The sequence below is a fragment of the Capricornis sumatraensis genome, chromosome 5 (assembly GCF_032405125.1).
Source record: "Capricornis sumatraensis isolate serow.1 chromosome 5, serow.2, whole genome shotgun sequence".
Taxonomy (NCBI): Eukaryota; Metazoa; Chordata; class Mammalia; order Artiodactyla; family Bovidae; genus Capricornis; species Capricornis sumatraensis.
The window spans coordinates 116,602,696-116,620,713 of NC_091073.1; the positions used below are offsets into that span (position 1 = coordinate 116,602,696).

The following is an 18,018-nucleotide window of genomic DNA, read 5'->3' on the forward strand; positions in this document are numbered from 1 at the left end:
ATTTATGATAAAGTAAGATGAAACAGAGACACATCTTCAACAGGACCCTTTGCAGAGCTGTCTATAGGAGTGGAATTAGAGACTGCACAGATATCCAACAAAGGACTGGCTAAATAAATGGTAGCAGCAGCCATATAGAATACTATGCAGCTACTATGAAAGGTGTCCTGAAAAGTTTTTTTTTTAATTGGCATGAAAAAGTAATCAAGAGTTCTATTGTTAAAAATCATCATAAAACAGGAAGAAGAGTTAATTGTTGTAAGAAAATTATACACATATTATAAATATGTATTATCTCTGAAATGACTTATTTGCTTTTTTCCAGACAATTCAGTCTTGCTTTTTAAAACAGCGATGGTTTCAATTGTCAGTGTCACTTGAGAAATGCTTTCATCTGAAAAAAAAAAAAACTGATTTGAATAAGGATTGAAATGGGTCAACGGAGACAGGTCCTGGCTGCCCAGATTTTACCTTTCTTCCTGATCGTGTTGCACAGAAGACGCAGCATCCAGGCTGCTGTCTCATTGCGCGGTGACACCTGACTCAGGATCTCTGACCTCATTTTGGTGACTCCAGTGGTTTCATTATTTGAGAGACTTTTTGCATTTCTGCAGAACCAGATAGGTTTTTCTCACAAAGCTTCTGACCCTCACCCACCGCTGGTCCAAGCACGTCACCGCTTGGATCTTCCAGTTGCCAGAAAGTAAGAAGAGCGTGAAGACAGCTGTATCCATTTTTCAGCGAACTTCTTTTCCTAATTTAAGAGAGTAATTTATTGGAAACACATCACAAAATTGCCACGACAATGTGAAAGGCAGGACCAAGTCAAACTCCAAGATTCTGAAATCAGCTTCGAATACTGCAGTAGCAATCTCACGGTGAGGCTGGAGTAGTCAGGGAAATGCATTTGCAGAATCCAGAACCAGCCAATCTGGGTGCTTTGTCTCTTGCCCGAGGCTCAGATTCCTTCCAAAGAGGGATCATTTGCATGACCTAGTTAGTATCAAGGCATGCCCACTTCTTAGTTATAAAAGGTCTGAGATTCCTTACCAGATTTGATCCAAGTGGAAACCGGAATGCTCCTAGGACGAGGAAATGGAGATTGAGAAGTCAGAGTACTCCCCCTCCATCCACAACGTTAGTTATTATTGAGATATTTGCATCAAGAAATGTGAAGCAGTTGCTGTGTTTGCAGTATAGTAATAGTTGTTGCAACCGGACATCTGAGAGGATAGAGAAATTGGGAGACCAGTGCTTTCCTAGTCTGTACTTTTTGCTTCTGCCAAATATCCCTTTGAACTCAATACCAAGGCTCTTTCTCTTACTGTTGTGGTTTAGTTGCTAAGTCATGTCTGACTCTCTGTCCATGGGATTTCCCAGGCAAGAATACTGGAGTAGGTTGTCATTTCCTACTTCAGGGGACCTTTCCAACCCAGGGATCGAACTCACGTCTCTTACATTGCAGGCAGATTCTTTGAGTCACCTGGGAGGCCCTTCTCTTATTACAAAGTTCAACTTATTATTAGATGTTATTGGATGAGAAACAGAAAGTCTAAGCCACCACAGACATTCAAATGCGAGATGTCAAAGTTGTGTGTGTGTGTGCTTGTGTGTGTGTGCGTGCATGCATGCGTGTGCATGTGTATGTATGAGTTAAATATTTTTCTGAAAAAACTTTGGGATTACTACGAATATCAAAACACATGTACATAGATGTAGAACTTGGCAACTAGTAACCACTGGCTCTACACAGCTACTCAGGGAGACCGTGTTTGTGTCAGTGTTTTAACATCCTTAACCATTACCTGAGGAACAGAAAACACTCCCAGTAGAAGCTAAGGTGAGGGCAAGATGCAGCAACTTGTGTTTCAAGTGTGAGGAGTTGTCCTGAGAGTCTCTGAAACTTTGTGGGAGTGGCCGTCACTGAAGCAGCAATTGGTACCAGAAGCGGGGAAAACAACAAACCCAACTAGGATTGTAATTTGGCAACTGTGCCTTCATTTTCCAGCAGTCTCCATCATTGAGCAGCACGAGCTGAGTTTTTCAGTGCAGTCATTGGGAAGACTTGACCATCTCCACCTGAGTCAGAGAAGAGAATGCAGACATTTGAGCTTTCCACCATGTGTCTTCAAGCTTCCCAAAGCCTTCGGACTCGGCCCTTCACACCGTTCTCAGAACAGCAGCTGGCTTTAAAAGTTTTGTCCAAGAAGAGGTGATACTCAAAACCTTCAATGGCAACCACAGACACTGACCAATCAGAATGGATGCCAGTTATAAATAGCCATTAAGTGCCTTCCGGATGAATAACCAGCCTCGAATCCGGACGGTCAGTTGCATCTGTGTGATCAATTACTCAGCTACTTTGCCACTGAAGCCCTGGGCTCCTGGTTTCTTGGCCCTGAAGAATCAAAGGATTTCCACTTTATTCAGTCCCAATCAGGGCAGAAAACCAGTCCTACACCTGCCCTAGTTTTCTTTAAAGTCTTTTGTCTGCAACCCGCTCCAACTGTTGCATTACCCTAGGCACAGCGTCACAGAAAGCGAAACTGGAAAGGTAAGCATTGTCTGATGTGGGAGAGTTCATGGCACTGAAGGAAGGTGGAAGACACGGGTTCATGAACCAGGGAAGGTCCAAGGGAAGGAACCCAGCCAGCTTGCTGGGCAAGTCATGCTGGTTAGGGCACTCATGGATGGTGCTCGGGCCCTGCCAACCCTGGGATGTGTGCCACTCAGTCTACAGATATCATGTGAGTCGGAGATGCCAGGAGGACAGAGGGAGGAAATAGCCTTTGATTTTGGCTTCTGCAGCTGCCAGCAGAGGCATTTCTTCCACCAGGGCTCGTGCTCACACAATAGGGAACCCTCAAAACATGGAAAAGAGTTGAAAGGCTGGGGAAAAATGGAAAAGGAAGCACCGCATCCGCCTATAAACAAGGATTCTCTGAATCATCAATCAGATGTTTTACTCTGACACAACCAGTGGTGTCTATAAGCCTGTTTCAATGCTGAACTTTAACGAAGGGAGCTGAGTTACTACTTATGGGCAGTCATCCCACCTGGCAATACTGTACCGCTATAACCTGTCACCACTCTCCCATGCCTGTGCCCTTCTCCCCGGTCCCACATTCTCCCACCTCTGCACACCTGGCTGTGGTCTATGCCTACAGCCCTGCACCCTGTCTTCCCTCAGTCCTGGGTCGAAGGTATCAGCTGGACCCTTGAGGTTTGCCACCAGAGGTTGTTTAGCCTCACACAGGGGTATAAGTTCCAAAGGGCATCCCCGGTGGCTCAGCAGAAATCCAACTGCAATGCAGGAGCCGCAGGAGACCTGGGTTCAATTCCTTGGTCAGGAAGATCCCCTGGAGGAGGGCATGAACCCCCTCCAGTATTCTTGTCTGGAGAATCCCAGGGACAGAGGAGTCTGGCGGGCTACACACAGGGTCACAAAGAGTTGGACACGACTGAATGACTTACATGCATACTCAAGTTCCAAAATAATTTTCTAGCCACTTAGAATCACTGGATTTTGGGGTCAAGGTTAGCAGGGGAGTGTGCCCTTCCTCAAAACAAAGCTCACATGCTCCTCATTAGTTCTACGAAGTCAGGATTTCTGGGGCTAATCTGTATTTCAAACTTTTTTAATTTTATTTTTTATTGAAATAGAGTTGTTGTATAATACGTTACAGGTGTACAATGCAGTGATTCACAAATTTTAAAGTCATACTCCATTTACAGTTATTATAAAATATTGGTTACATTCCCTGTGTTGTACAATATCTCTTTGTAGCTTATTTTATAACCGAATAGTTTGTACCTCTTAATCCCCTACCCGGCATTGCCCCATCCTCCTGCTACTCCGTATTTTTAATAATGTCCCTAAGTAATTCTGGTGCAGTCAAGCTGGGTAACCTGTGATTCAGTGTGTCCTCCATAATGTAAATTTTAAAGAGGAACTGATGAAGAAGTGAAACACACACAGATCCTTGAAGACAGAACTACGAGGAGCCTGGTGGGCTACAGTCCATGGGATCGCAAATAGTCGGACATGACTGAAGCGACTATGCACGCACACCATGATCTGTGTCAGAGAACACGGGGGACCTGAGAAAGCTGACATGGACCGTGGACGAGTGGTGATAATGGTGAAGGTGGTGGAAAACGCTAAATAGGGTCCTTTATCTGCATCTGCTAATATAGCAAGCTACCACAGGGGGCACCCGGATTTGAACCAGGGACCTCTTGATCTGCAGTTCTACCCCTGAGCTATACCCCCTTACCTAAATGAAGGTCCTCCTTAGCTTATTTCACCTGTGTTGCCACACCAACCCATTCCATAGTGTGCTATAAACTTTGTTCATTCCCAAGCAGACTGTGGACATTGGTGGACCCAACACAAACTGGGTAGAGACTAACTTCTGTCTATGAGTTCATCTTTTTTCCCGTTCCCCAGAGACCCCACACTTGTCTAATCAACACTTTTCCACCCTCTAGCCACAAACTGAATTTCTTCAAAAACTGAAGTCTCATCCTCTCCCCTCACTCAGAAGCTGGTGAGCACTGTCGTGGGGGAGAGAAGACTGTAAGAACTGTAGTTGTATCAGTCAGCGACGCCCACAGTAATGCTTCAAAACAAATAATCCCAGGATTCTGATTCGTGCAACCATAAGTATTTATTTTCATGTTCACAGGGCAGCAGCACAGATGCCAAACAATGATGGATCTCAGCTGGACTTTACCTGGTGGCCCCGCTTCAAGCTGTAGGTCCATCTGTGCTCGGTTTCTGTGAACTGGGCTTAGGTTTGCTCCCTGTCTGTTCATTCCAGAGTCCCAGTTGGAGGAGTAGTAGCTAGCAGGGGAAGATTTCTCTTGGAAATGGCAAAAATGCAAAAAGTCAAGTCTGACGACGCAAGCAGATCACAAGCCTCTGCTTGTATCACATGGGCTAACATCCCATCAGTCAGAACAAGTCATAGGACCAAGCCCTAAAGCAAGGGCAGGGAAACATACCTCCTTCTAATGGGAGGATCTGAAAAGCCTTGTGGCAAAGGGCACAAGACAGAGTAAGTGAACAAGGCGGGGGAAAAGTTTAATCTACCATGATCTGCCCTCTTGGTCATAATTATTTACAGGTCTACTACATGCAAAATATACTCAGCTTTATCCCAAGTCCTCAAAGCCTCATTCAATCAGACAAAGTTCAGGATCTACATTAGGTCCGAGCGAGGCACCGGGAAGCTATGACTGAAGCAGCTACACATGTACACCATGATCTGAGTTATCCACCCCTCTCGCAGCCCGAATCCAGTGACAGGACACTGCAGACTCACAGCAGTGGACCACTTGCAGTAGACTTACTGCAATAAACATCTACTTTCACAGACTGGACAAGACAGGAAGCAGATACGAGTATGCAGAAGAAACCACCATGTGCCCTTCTACCGTTGGGTACAGCCAGAGCCTCCTTCGAGACACTGATTTCAGTACTGGCTGGTCTTATTTAGAAAAATGTTGCATAACAAGCCGCCCCCAACCAGTAACACACAACAATAAGCATTTACTGTCGCCTCCATGGGTTTGCAGGAATCAGCTGGTCTAGGCTGGGCTGGGCTGGGTGAGTGGGCTTCAAGCTCTGGGCCAGCTGGCCTTGGCGCCTCTCAGTGAGCTGGGCTCAGGGTTGGGTCTTGTGCTCATTCAGGGGCCCGGCGGAAGGAGAGAAGCTTACAGGGAAAGCCTGGCTCAGGGTAAGGGCAGAAGTGCCAGAGGGCAAACCCAACCTTGCAAGTAGATCTCGGGGCGCTGCTTGCATCATGTCTACCCACATCCTGTTGGCCAAAACACATGGTGTGCCAGTTATCAAGACTCTCAGCTCCAAATTCACCCTTCCATACCTGCTGAGGGATAATGGACTGGGTTCTTTGTTTCTCCTTTAAGTGAGCACAATATTAACAGTTGTCAGTCGAAGGTGCAGGAGGGACACTGCAGGAGAAAGCGGTCCTTTGCCTAGTTCCTACTACAGGTGTTTGCCCCTGGCCCTCCTGTTGCAAGCTGGGGAGTGGTGCGGGTGTGTAAGGACACTTGGTGATGCTCTGCCCCAGGTACACACCCAAAGGACAAGTCACTTGGTGACCTTGCAGCCCCAGCTGAGTGGGTGACCACTCCTGTACCTGCCAGCCTCCCTCCCCCACCCATGCACCTGCCAGCCAGCCTCGACTTGCCTCTGCCCAGAAGTCTGGTTTCACATCCTCCCAGTGTGGACACTGCACAGTTCAGGCCTCACACCTCCACAAGGCTTACCTGTGTCCCCCAAGGCTGCTTCCTGATTGCTTGGAAACCATGAGCTGGTCTGGCTGGGGCAATGTGGTAAGCGGGCTGCAACCCCACCTTCCTCGATGAGGTCTGAATCCTATCTTTGGTGAAGGGTTCCCCTTCCAAATTCGCCCTTGACTGGGCCCTTCACCCCAGGGATACCTTTAGGGTTTTCTTTGTACCTTTATGGGGCTTCCCTGGTGGCTCAGACGGTAAAGTGTCTGCCCTCAATGTGGGAGACCCAGGTTCGCTCTCTGGGTCAGGAAGATCCCCTGGAGAAGGAAATGGCATTCCACTCCAGGACACTTGCCTGGAAAATCCCATGGTTGGATACAACTGAGCAACTTCACTTTCACTTTCTTTCACTTTTGCACCTTTATAGTTATTCCCTCTTCATAGCACAATCATTCTTTAGCACAATCATTCTTTATTTTAAAAAATAAAATAAAGTCCCTGTTTAAAGTACTGTGTAGTTTCTGTCTCCTGACTGGCCTAGACTGATAACTGCAGCAGAGCCCAGAGCAAAGGGACGCAGAGCACACCGGCTTCAGCGGCAAAGACAGGTCACAAAACAACAGGGGTAGAAAGGATAGAGGTGAATTACAGCCGCTAGGTCAGTCTACCTCACTTCACTCTGACACAAGAGAGAAGGCACTTGGAAAGACAACTATTCTGGGGAAGAGTAGTGGCGGGGTTGTGAAAAATCTGTTGTCAGGGAAGCCATTTGGCAATAAAGGAAGCTACCAGGGGGCACCCGGATTTGAACCGGGGACCTCTTGATCTGCAGTCAAATGCTCTACCCCTGAGCTATACCCCCTTGCTCCATAACAGCTTCTCAATACCTTACTTCAGGTGTGTTACCACACCCAAGCATTCCATAGCTACTGTAAATTCTATCCATTCCTCACCACCTCTGAAACTGGCAAAGCCACCACAAACTGACTGGAGGCCATTCTCGGGCCATGAGTTCACCTTTGCAGCCCCCGAGGCTCCGCCCTTGTCTAAGAGGTACCTTTCCATTCTAGTTGCCACCAGCACTGCTGGCGGCGGGGAGGGAGGCACCATGTTTGAGACAGAGGGCTTTTAGGGTTGAAACCCCACCCCCTCCACGTTCTTCCTCCCTTCCCTCCTCCCCTAGCTCCTCTGACTCCGCCCCCTGCTCTGCGCCAGCCTCCTTGCCTCAGCCTCCTTCCTTGCCTGACCCTCCATGGCACACTCACCTCTCCAGGCCTGGTCCCCGCCTGAGGCGGGGTCCTAGGGGCTGAACCCAGGGGAGACACGCGGACAGGTGGCGCCAAGATCCTTTGGGGAGCACAATCGCGGAACCTAAGACCAGGCGTTCAGTTCAGTTCAGTTGCTCAGTTGTGTCCGACTCTTTGTGACCCCGTGGACTGCAGCACACCAGGCTTCCCTGTCCATCATAAACTCCCAGAGGTTGCTCAAACTCCATCGAGTCAGTGATGCCATCCAACCATCTCATCTTCTGTCATCCCCTTCTCCTCACGCCTTCAATCTTTCCCAGCATCAGGGTCTTTTCCAGTGAGTCAGTTCTTCACACCAGGTAGCCAAAGTATCAGAGCCTCAGCTTCAGCATCAGTCCTCCCGATGAATGTTCAGGACTGATTTCCTTTATGATTGACTGGTTGGATCTCCTTACAATCCAAGGGACTCTCAAGTGTCTTCTCCAACACCACAGTTCAAAAACATCAATTCTTCGGTGCTCAGCCTTCTTTATGGTCCAACTCTCACATCCATACATGACTACTGGAAAAACCATAGCTTTGACTAGATGGACCTTTGTTGGCAAAGTATGTCTCTGCTTTTTAAATATGCTGTCTAGGTTGGTCATAGCTTTTCTTTCAAGAAGCAAGCGTCTTTCAATTTCATGACCGGATGTAAAGGTGGTTATTTGGGGGCCCACAGGGTGGGACCAAGGGGCACTGCTGTGTGGTCAGAACTCTTTCCTTCTGGCCTGCGGTGGGAGATCCTGGGTCCTATGTGTGCCTGTCCCCTTGCAGACCTCCAGACACCCCATATCAGGTCCAAACAGAGGAATATTATTCAGTGATGAAAAGTAACTAGCTATCAAGCCACAAAAAGGCATGGAGGAATATTACATTCATATTGCTAAGTGAAAGAGGCCAGTTTAAAAAGGCCATATAGTGTACATTTCCGACTAGATGACATTCTGGAAAAGGCAGAACTGTGAAGACAGCAAACAGATCAGTGGTTGCCTGGGATTTGGGGTGGGAGAGTGGGATGAATAGGTATAGCAGCAGAATTTTTAGGGCAGTGAAATTATTCTGAAGGATATTTTAATTGTGGGTACATGACATTATGCATTTATCAAAACCCACAAAACCATATGATACCAAGCATGAACCTTAATGTTAACCATGCACATTGGTTAATATTAATGCATCAACATTCATTTGCTATTTTTAATAAAGGTCACATTAATGCAAATCCCTTACCATTATAAAATGGAAGTGACAAACAGATTTAAGGAATTAGATATGATAGAAAGAGTGCCTGAAAAACTATGGACGGAGGTTCATAACATTGTACAGGAGACTGTGATCAAAACCATCCCCAAGGAAAAGAAATGCAAAAAGGCAAAATGGTTGTCTGAGGAAGGCTTACAAATATCTGAGAAAAGAAGAGAAGTGGAAGGCAAAGGAGAAAAGATATATCCATCTAATGCAGAGTTCCAAAGAATAGCAAGGAGAGATAAGAAAGCCTTCTTAAGTGATCAGTGCAAAGAAATAGAGGAAAACAGTAGAATGGGAAAGACTAGAGATTTCTTCAAGAAAATTAGAGATACCAAGGGAACATTTCATGCAAAGATGGGCACAATAAAGGACAGAAATGGTATGGACTTAACAGAAACAGAAGATATTAAGAAGAGGTGGCAGGAATACAGAAGAGCTATACAAAAAAGATCTTCATGACTCAGATAACCACAACAGTGTGATCACTCTCCTAGAGCCAGACATCCTGGAGTGGGAAGTCAAGTGGGCCTTAGAAAGCATCACTAGAAACAAAGCTAGAGTACGTGATGGAATTCCAGCTGAGCTATTTCAAATCCTAAAAGATGATGCTGTGAAAGTGCTGCACTCAATATGCCAGCAAATTTGGAAAACTCAGCAGTGGCCACAGGACTTTTCATTCCAATCCCGAAAAAGGCAATGCCAAAGAATGTTCAACCTACTGCACAATCGCACTCCTTTCACACATTAGCAAAGTAGTGCTCAAAATTCTCCAAGTCAGGCTTCAATAGTATATGAAGCAAGAACTTCCAGATGTTCAAGCTGGATTTAGAAAAGGCAGAGGAACCAGAGATCAAATTGCCAACATCTAGCAGATGTTGACGAAAAAGCAAGAGAATTCCAGAAAAACATCTACCTCTGCTTCACTGACTACGCTAAAGCATTTAATTGTGTGCATTTAATTTTTCACAACAAACTGTGGAAAATTCCTAAAGAGATTGGGAATACCAGACCACCTTACCTGTCTTCTGAGAAACCTGTATGCAGGTAAAAACGCAACAGTTAGAACCACATATGGAACAATGGACTGGTTCCAAATTGAGAAAGGTATATGCCAAGGCTGTATATTGTCACCCTGCTTATTTGACTTCTATGCAGAGTACATCACGTGAAATGCCAGGCAGGATGAGGTACAAGCTGAAATCAAGATTGCTGGGAGAAATATCAATAACCTCAGATACACAGACACCACCCATATGGCATAAAGTGAAGAGGAACTAAAGAGCCTCTTGATGAGGGTGAAAGAGAAGAGTGAAGAAGCTGGCTTAAAACTCAACTTTCAAAAAAACTAAGATCTTGGCATCCAGTCCTATCACTTCATGGCAAATAGATGGGGAAACAATGGAAACAGTGACAGACTTTATTTCACTGGGCTCCAAAATCACTGCAGGTGGTGACTGAAGTCATGAAATTGAAAGACTCTCGCTCCTTGGAAGAAAAGCTATGACCAACCTAGACAGCATGTTAAGAAGAAGAGACATTACTTCGCCAACAAAGGTCCATCTAGTCAAGGCTGTGGTTTTTCCACTGGTCATGTATGGATGTGAGAGTTGGACCATAAAGAAGGGTGAGCACAGAAGAATTGATGCTTTTGAACTGTGATGTTGGAGAAGACTCTTGAGAGTCCCCTGGACTGCAAGGAGATCAAACCAGTCAATTCTAAAGGAAATCAGTCCCAAACATTCATTGGAAGGACTGATGGTAAAGCTGAAGCTACAATACTTTGGCCATCTGATGTGAAAAGCCGACTCATTGGAAAAGACCCTGATGCTGGGAAAGACTGAAGGCAGGAGGAGAAGGGGACGACAGAGGATGAGATGTTTGGATGGCATCACCGACTCAATGGACATGAGTTTGAGCAAGCTCCGGGAGATGGTGATGGACAGGGAAGCCTGGCGTGCTGCAGTCCATGGGATCGCAAAGAGTCAGGCATGACTGGATGACTGGACAACAACAACAACACTGATATAAAATTTAATAATGGGGCACCTGGGAGGGGGCAGCTGAGGTGAGGGGATGGAGGGGAGCTCTCTGCACTTTCTGCTCAGTTTTTCTGTAAAATTAAAACTACTCTGAAAAATAAAGTCTATTAATTTTTTAAAGTGACAGCAGTAGGGTTACTTGGATTATGGATCTTAGACCTTGTGATTTGTGTTTAAATGATCTAACTGTGAGCCATTATTATCTGAAAAGCATCTTTCCACCCACAGTGCTATCCTGAACAGTAGCACAGCCAGTCACCCAGGTGTTTGTGGCTTCCAGAACCTGGGGGTCTGCCCCCTGGCAGAAGCACGACTTTCTCACTAGGTCTGCCCTCTCCCTCCTTGCTCCTGGCCCTGTCGAGGGCACTGGCTTTGATAATCATATGTGCATGCTAAGTCGCTTCAGTCGTGTCTGACTCTTTGCGACCCCATGGACTGTAGCCCGCCCTGCTCCTCTGTCCATGGGATTCTCCAAGCAAGAACACTGGAGTGGGTTGCCATGGCCTCCTCCAGGGGATCTTTCCGTCCCAGGGATTGAACCTTCATCTCTTAGTCTCCTGCATTGGCAGGCAGTTTCTTTTATCACTTGCGCCACCTGGAAAGCCCACGTTCAGCAAAATGCGCTTGAGAATCATCCAGTGTCATCTCTCCCCAAATGTGTCTGATCGGGTAGATAGTGCTGGTTGCGTAGGAAGAGCAGAGAATGTGTTGTTTTTCAAATAAAAGTATTCGGATTCGTCCCCAGAGTCTGCGGGGGCACAGCTGCTAATTCAGTTGGCTCCTTGGACCTTCCTAACTCACTTGAAAAGAGAAATAATAATATAAATAGCAATTGGAAGAGCTGACCAAACACACACAGCTCTTAGGGTCAAGACAAAGCCTCCAACGCTGGATGAGGAAAACTTCCAACCATTTCCTGAGTCAGAAGATGACCTTTCCTACCTTTCCTCTCCTCTCCTTACTCCTTCCATGTTCAGTTTGCTAAGCCCCCCTGGAGGAAAGTAGCCTAATTTAAAAAGCCTCCCAACAAGCGGGGTGGGGGGTGGAGGTGAAGTTTGGTGGTACTGAGATCTAATCTACAGTGACCACGTGTGTAGTCTCCAGATGGAAAGAAAATCAGCAGGGGGCACCCGGATTTGAACCGGGGACCTCTTGATCTGCAGTCAAATGCTCTACCCCTGAGCTATACCCCCAGGCCATTCTAGGTTCTGAACTAGCACCAATTCACTATGTCAGAACACCCAGGTATGCAATTGACGGCAATCACCATCCATTCTCTGAGAGCCAGTGGGAACCTGTAGAATGGCATCCCTCAGTAATGCCCTCTGGTCTCCAACCTCCCCTGCGCCTCCCACAGAATACTTCTTGGATGATTTCTCTACAGACTATGTCAGCTGTTTTGTTTTTTCTTCCATGTGAAACTAATTATCTCATCCACATACTTTTTGTCCTGTGGGTTTATACCTTTTTATTGCTTTATAATAGTTGTTGTTCAGTCGCTAAGCTGTGTCTGACTCTTTGCAACTGCACGGATTGCAGCACACCAGGCTTCCCTGTCCTTCACCATCTCCCCGAGTTTGCTCGAACTCTTGTCTAGTGAGTCAGTGATGTCATCCAACCATCTCATCCTCTGCCGTCCCCTTCTCCTCTTCCCCTCAGTCTTTCTCAACATCAAGGTCTTTTCCAGTGAGTCACCTCTTTGGATCAGGTGGCCAAAGTATTGGAGCTTCAGCTTCAGCATCAGTCCTTTCAGTGAATATTCAGGGTTGATTTCCTTTAGGGTTCACTGGTTTGATCTCCTTGCAGTCCAAGGGACTCTCAAGAGTCTTCTCCAGCAATCACAATTAAAAACCATTAATTCTTTGGTGCTCAGCCTTCTGTATGGTCCAACTCTCACATCCGTATATGACTACTGAAGAAACCATAGCTTCAGCTATACAGACCTTTGTTGGCAAAGTGATATTCTACTTTTTAATATGCTATCTAGGTTTGTTATAGTTTTCCTTCCAAGGACCAAGTGTCTTTTAATGTTGTGGCTACAGTCACAATCTGCAGTGATTTTGGAGCCCAAGGAGATAAAGTCTGTCACTGTTTCTACTTTTCCCCCATCTATTTATCATGAAGTGATGGGACTGGATGCCAAAATCTGTTTTTTTGAATGTTCAGTTTTAAGCCAATTTTTTCACCCTAACTGTTGCTTCTTGACCTGCCTACAGGTTTCTCACGAGACAGGTAAGGTGGTCTGATTTTTCCCATCTCTTTAAGAATTTCCACAGTTTGTTGTGATCCACATAGTCAAAGGCTTTAAACTGGTCAAAGAAGCAGAAGTAGATGTTTTTCTCGAATGCTCTTGCTTTTTCTATGATCCAATGCATGTTGGCAATTTGATCTCTGGTTCCTCTGCCTTTTCAAAATCCAGCTTTGACATCTGGAAGTTCTCAGTTCATGTACTGCTGAAGCCTAGCTTGAAGGATTTTGAGCATTACCTTACTTTCATGTGAAATGAGCACAACTGTATGGTCATTTGAGCATTATTCAGCACTGTCTTTCTTTGGGATTGGAATGAAAACTGACCTTTTCTAGTCTTGTGGCCACTGCTGAGTTTTCCAGATTTGCTGATATACTGAGTACAGCACTTTATTATTATTTATCATAATTAGGAAAATGTTATTTTTAAAAATTGTGTAAGTGAAAATATAGGCACAAATAAGTAAAACTAAATAGCTGTGTAGCCAGACCCATGAACCATGTGTGCATTTCAAAAAATTTTTAAATGTGATACTTTGGTGAGAAGAGCAATTGGATAATAAAGTTGTCTTTACTGATACTTTATAGTATTATAAAATAAATTTTTTAAGTATGAAGGAAAATAACTTCCAATTTAGACTTCTGACAAGATCGGGTGTGTTCAGGGTGCCATGGCTATAGACTCAATCTAGAATTCTGAACCCAGGTAAACTGACATTCAAGCAAGAGGACAAAAGAAAGACATTTCAGATGTGCCAAACCTAAGACCATTAACTGGATCAGAACCTCAATGAATTAAGGAGAAAGAAAGGAGATGAACCCAGAGAGAAACAAGGAAATGCAAAGCTGAAGGATGACACCCATGGGATATCTGGAGCCGCCTTCTCTCCTGAGCTACTTGCCTCTGTGGGGCCAAAGATACTCTCCCGTCCTCTGTTTCCTCCTCTGCAATATAGGAGTCACAATGCAACCCCCTGGGCTGAATTTTTCTGAGGCAGACTGAGATCTTCAACTTGAATCAGGCTGCTCTGGACAGAAGAGCTGGATCTCCTTGATTCCCTTGAATGAGTTTTCCCTGTATTGGCAGAAGCTTTTTCAGATTTAGTTTCCTGAATGGTAAACTGGGAAGAGAGGTAATCCATGACAAAGAAGACCCTCCCAGGGGCTCCCAGCAGGCAATGGGAGAAATGGGTGGGGGGTCTCAGGATATGGATCTTTGATGGAGTGGAGGAGGCACCAGTGCTCAGTAAACACAAGATGAGGGAAGGGTGAACAGGTGCCCTGGGTGTGGCTGCGAGTGTGAAAGGGCCTGGTCACAGATGGGTGGATCTAGAGCAGTGGTTCTTAAAGCACAGCCTCAGACTCCCAGCATCAGTGGTACCTGAGAATTTGTTAATCAGAAACTTTCAGGGGGAAGTCCGGACATCCCTGTTTTAACAAGTCCTCCAAGTAATTTTGATGCACCCCCAAATTAAGAAGCATGGGTCTAGAGCAGAGTTCAGAGGATAAGCAATCTGATTGTGGTCCTTGGTTTTCATCCTGCCTCTGCAGTATGTCAAGGCTGTATATTGTCACCCTGCTTATTTAACTTATATGCAGAGTACATCATGAGAAACGCTGGGCTGGAAGAAGCACAAGCTGGAATCAAGATTGCCAGGAGAAATATCAATAACCTCAGATATGCAGATGACACCACCCTTATGGCAGAAAGTAAAGAGGAACTAAAAAGCCTCTTGATGAAAGTGAAAGTGGAGAGTGAAAAAGCTGGCTTAAAGCTCAGCATTCAGAAAACTAACACCATGGCACCTGGTCCCATCACTTCATGGGAAATAGATGGGGAAACAGTGGAAACAGTGTCAGACTTTATTTTTTTGGGCTCCAAAATCACTTCAGATGGTGACTGCAGCCATGAAATTAAAAGACTCCTTGGAAGGAAAGTTATTACCAACCTAGACAACATATTGAAAAGCAGAGACATTACTTTGCCAACAAAGGTTCGTCTAGTCAAGGCTGTGGTTTTTCCAGTGGTCGTCTATGGATGTTAGAGTTGGACTGTGAAGAAAGCTGAGCACCGAAGAATTGATGCTTTTGAACTGTGGTGTTGGAGAAGATTCTTGCGAGTCCCTTGGACTGCAAGGAGATCCAACCAGTCCATTCTAAAGGAGATCAGTCCTGGGTGTTCTTTGGAAAGAATGATGCTAAAGCTGAAACTCCAGTACTTTGGCCACCTCATGCGAAGAGTTGACTCATTGGAAAAGACTCTGATGCTGGGAGGGATTGGGGGCAGGAGGAGAAGGGGACGACAGAGGATGAGATGGCTGGATGGCATCACCGACTCGATGGACGTGAGTCTGAGAGAACTCCGGGAGTTGGTGATGGACAGGGAGGCCTGGCGTGCTGCAATTCATGGTGTCGCAAAGAGTCGGACATGACTGAGCGACTCAAGTGAACTGAACTGAACTGCCCACCAGCTCAGTCTGACCCTGGGGGAGGTGCTAGAATTCCTAACCCCTCCCTTCCTGGGGGTTCAGTACCTAAGGCTTCCTGCAGGTGGCGCACAAGAGAGCCGATATAGATCTGTGACAGGTGTTTCTCAAAGTGGGATCCCCCAGACCCTCAATAAGAAGCTTGTTCCTAACCCCACATCACATCTGCATGTTTGACAAGCTCCCAAGATGCTTCTTGAGCACAGGAAATCTGAGGACTGGCCCGAAGGGTGCGGCGTGCCCAGGGTCAAATCTGGTGTCCCCGTTGTCTTCTCCCTGTGGTCCTTCGGTTGCATGGCACTGCGTGCGCTGCTAAGCCCACACTCTAGTTCCCCTGATGGTCCCAACTCATCATTAATCTAGTAAAACACTCCTCTTCTGTAGCCTTTACATTTTTTGACTGATAAAGGATAGGGAAAAGAGGAAGATAACAGACTCACTGGCTTAGTTATAAGGTCCTGAACCCAAAGTCAGGACAAGTGGATTCAGGTCCTGAGTTTATCTGTAAGGAGCTGTATGTGCTTGGGCAGACCAGAAATCCTGAATCTCTGTGTTCAGATGCCGACTGTGAAGGGCATAAACCAGTGACCCTGAAGGCCTCTCCTGCCGTAAATACCAGTGTCAGTGCTTTTCCAGAAATAGCAGGGAGGTGGTTACAGGGAGGGGAACCTGTTGCTTGTTTTGCATCAAGGGAGTAAAATTATAGTGAGGCTGGTTTGGCAGCTTTGAGCAGGCCCAGCCTGGTGAACATCTTGTGGCAAAAATTTATAGGAATGTTGGGCATGGCGACACAGATAAAAGGCAGTACTAAGGCCTCTACTTACATCAGGGGGTATAGCTCAGGGGTAGAGCATTTGACTGCAGATCAAGAGGTCCCTGGTTCAAATCCAGGTGCCCCCTGCTGTCCTTCACTTTTGCTAGCTGGAGCTGGTATTGAAGGTTCAGCTCCTTTCCCTAATCCAGGGCCTCAGGATACCAAGTCCTCTCAAATCTGGGGAAAAATCTGGGGTAACTGGAAACCCTGTCTCTGAACACCACAACTCTAGAGTGATACGTTCCTCCAACAATGGCTTTTTCTTTCACTTACCACTGGTCTTGTTCTACGTAGGCTTGTTTCTACACGTTTTCATTGCCCTAAGTCAGTGCTGTGTTGGTAAGTGTTTAACAACCAGCTCTTGAGGGGAGGGGAAGCATTGATTTGCAGCGTTTTCCAAATTCACGGTATAAATAATCTCACCAAGTCCAATGTCAAGCCAGAAACACAAGATCGCTGATCATGGTGTTGGGAAGACATGCTGACAAGTGACTCCCTGGTGCAAGCGGGCTCAAGCACACCTCTGCTCCTGACCCATCTTCCCTACAGTGGCATGGGCTCTTTGACCCCCACGCTATCCTCACAAAGCTTACACAAATAAGAGCAATGGCTATCACAGAATCATCCATTTACTCAAGACAAATTTGTGTTCTACTTGATGCCAGACACAGGAGAGACTGAGCTCATCAGGAACTGTCTGTGGTGAGCAAGGGAATCAAATGAAGAAATGGTCAACTGAAAGTGAGGATAACTAGATAAATGAAGAAAGGTTCTAATTTAAAAGAAAAGGGAAAAAAAGGAAAAAAATGAAAGAAAAGGATTTCTGTAACCAGCAATATGCTAAACTTGATCTTCTAAAACTCCTCCTACTTTAGAATGTCCAGAAATGTAAAGCAAAAGAGAGCAAATATCCATTCGTAGGTCTTGCTGAGCTCTCACAGCAGTAAAGATCTTTTAGGAATCGGGTTGGAGGGTGAACTAAAACCCTCCAAGAAGGACTGTGATGGTTGTGGTGATATAACCTACTTGCCTGAGTCTTAATAGCCATTTCAGTCCAGGAAATTAGGTCTTAATCCCCTCTGGAATCACACAGAGTCAGACATGACTGAAGTGACTTAGCAGTAGCAGCCACACCATTAGTGAAAGGGTGGACTAGGAAAATATCAGCACAAGAGGACAGGGGGCCTTTCTCTCTTCAGGAGGAAGAAGGCATCTCCCCTGAGAATTCATAGCCACGGATTTACTCCCACATATGTTATGGCTTTGAATTTACAGTATCTGCATGGTTCAGAAAGTTCCCAAGCTGAAAGTTAACATAAAAAGTGCACTCAGGCTAACAATGATTCTGGAGTACCCAGAAGAAGCAAACACAAACTCTTAGGGGCATGCCTTCAAGAGGCCCCACAGAACTCTACTGATGAAACCTAGATTAAGATGAGTTCACAGTTCAAAATAGTAAAATATATGAGGAATCCATCTACCATGAATGAAAACCATTAGACAAATAAGGAATGTCAGATAGCAGAATGATCAAACAGGTATTATAAATTAAGTATGGTTAATGTTATTGGAGATTAAGGAATTGAATATATGAGAATAGATGATTTCTAATGAGATGAAGGACATTCATTTAA

General features: G+C 45.6%; 3 non-coding genes across 3 annotated transcripts; 1 reads left to right on the plus strand and 2 right to left on the minus strand.

Annotated features, from left to right (window-relative positions):
- Nucleotides 1-7,051: 7,051 nt before the first annotated feature.
- TRNAC-GCA (transfer RNA cysteine (anticodon GCA)) lies at nt 7,052-7,123 on the minus strand. Its single transcript has one exon. It is a non-coding gene; the product is annotated as a tRNA-Cys (tRNA).
- Nucleotides 7,124-11,958: 4,835 nt separating this feature from the next.
- Nucleotides 11,959-12,030, minus strand: TRNAC-GCA (transfer RNA cysteine (anticodon GCA)). The gene has a single exon. It is a non-coding gene; the product is annotated as a tRNA-Cys (tRNA).
- Nucleotides 12,031-16,398: 4,368 nt separating this feature from the next.
- TRNAC-GCA (transfer RNA cysteine (anticodon GCA)) lies at nt 16,399-16,470 on the plus strand. The gene has a single exon. It is a non-coding gene; the product is annotated as a tRNA-Cys (tRNA).
- Nucleotides 16,471-18,018: the final 1,548 nt, after the last annotated feature.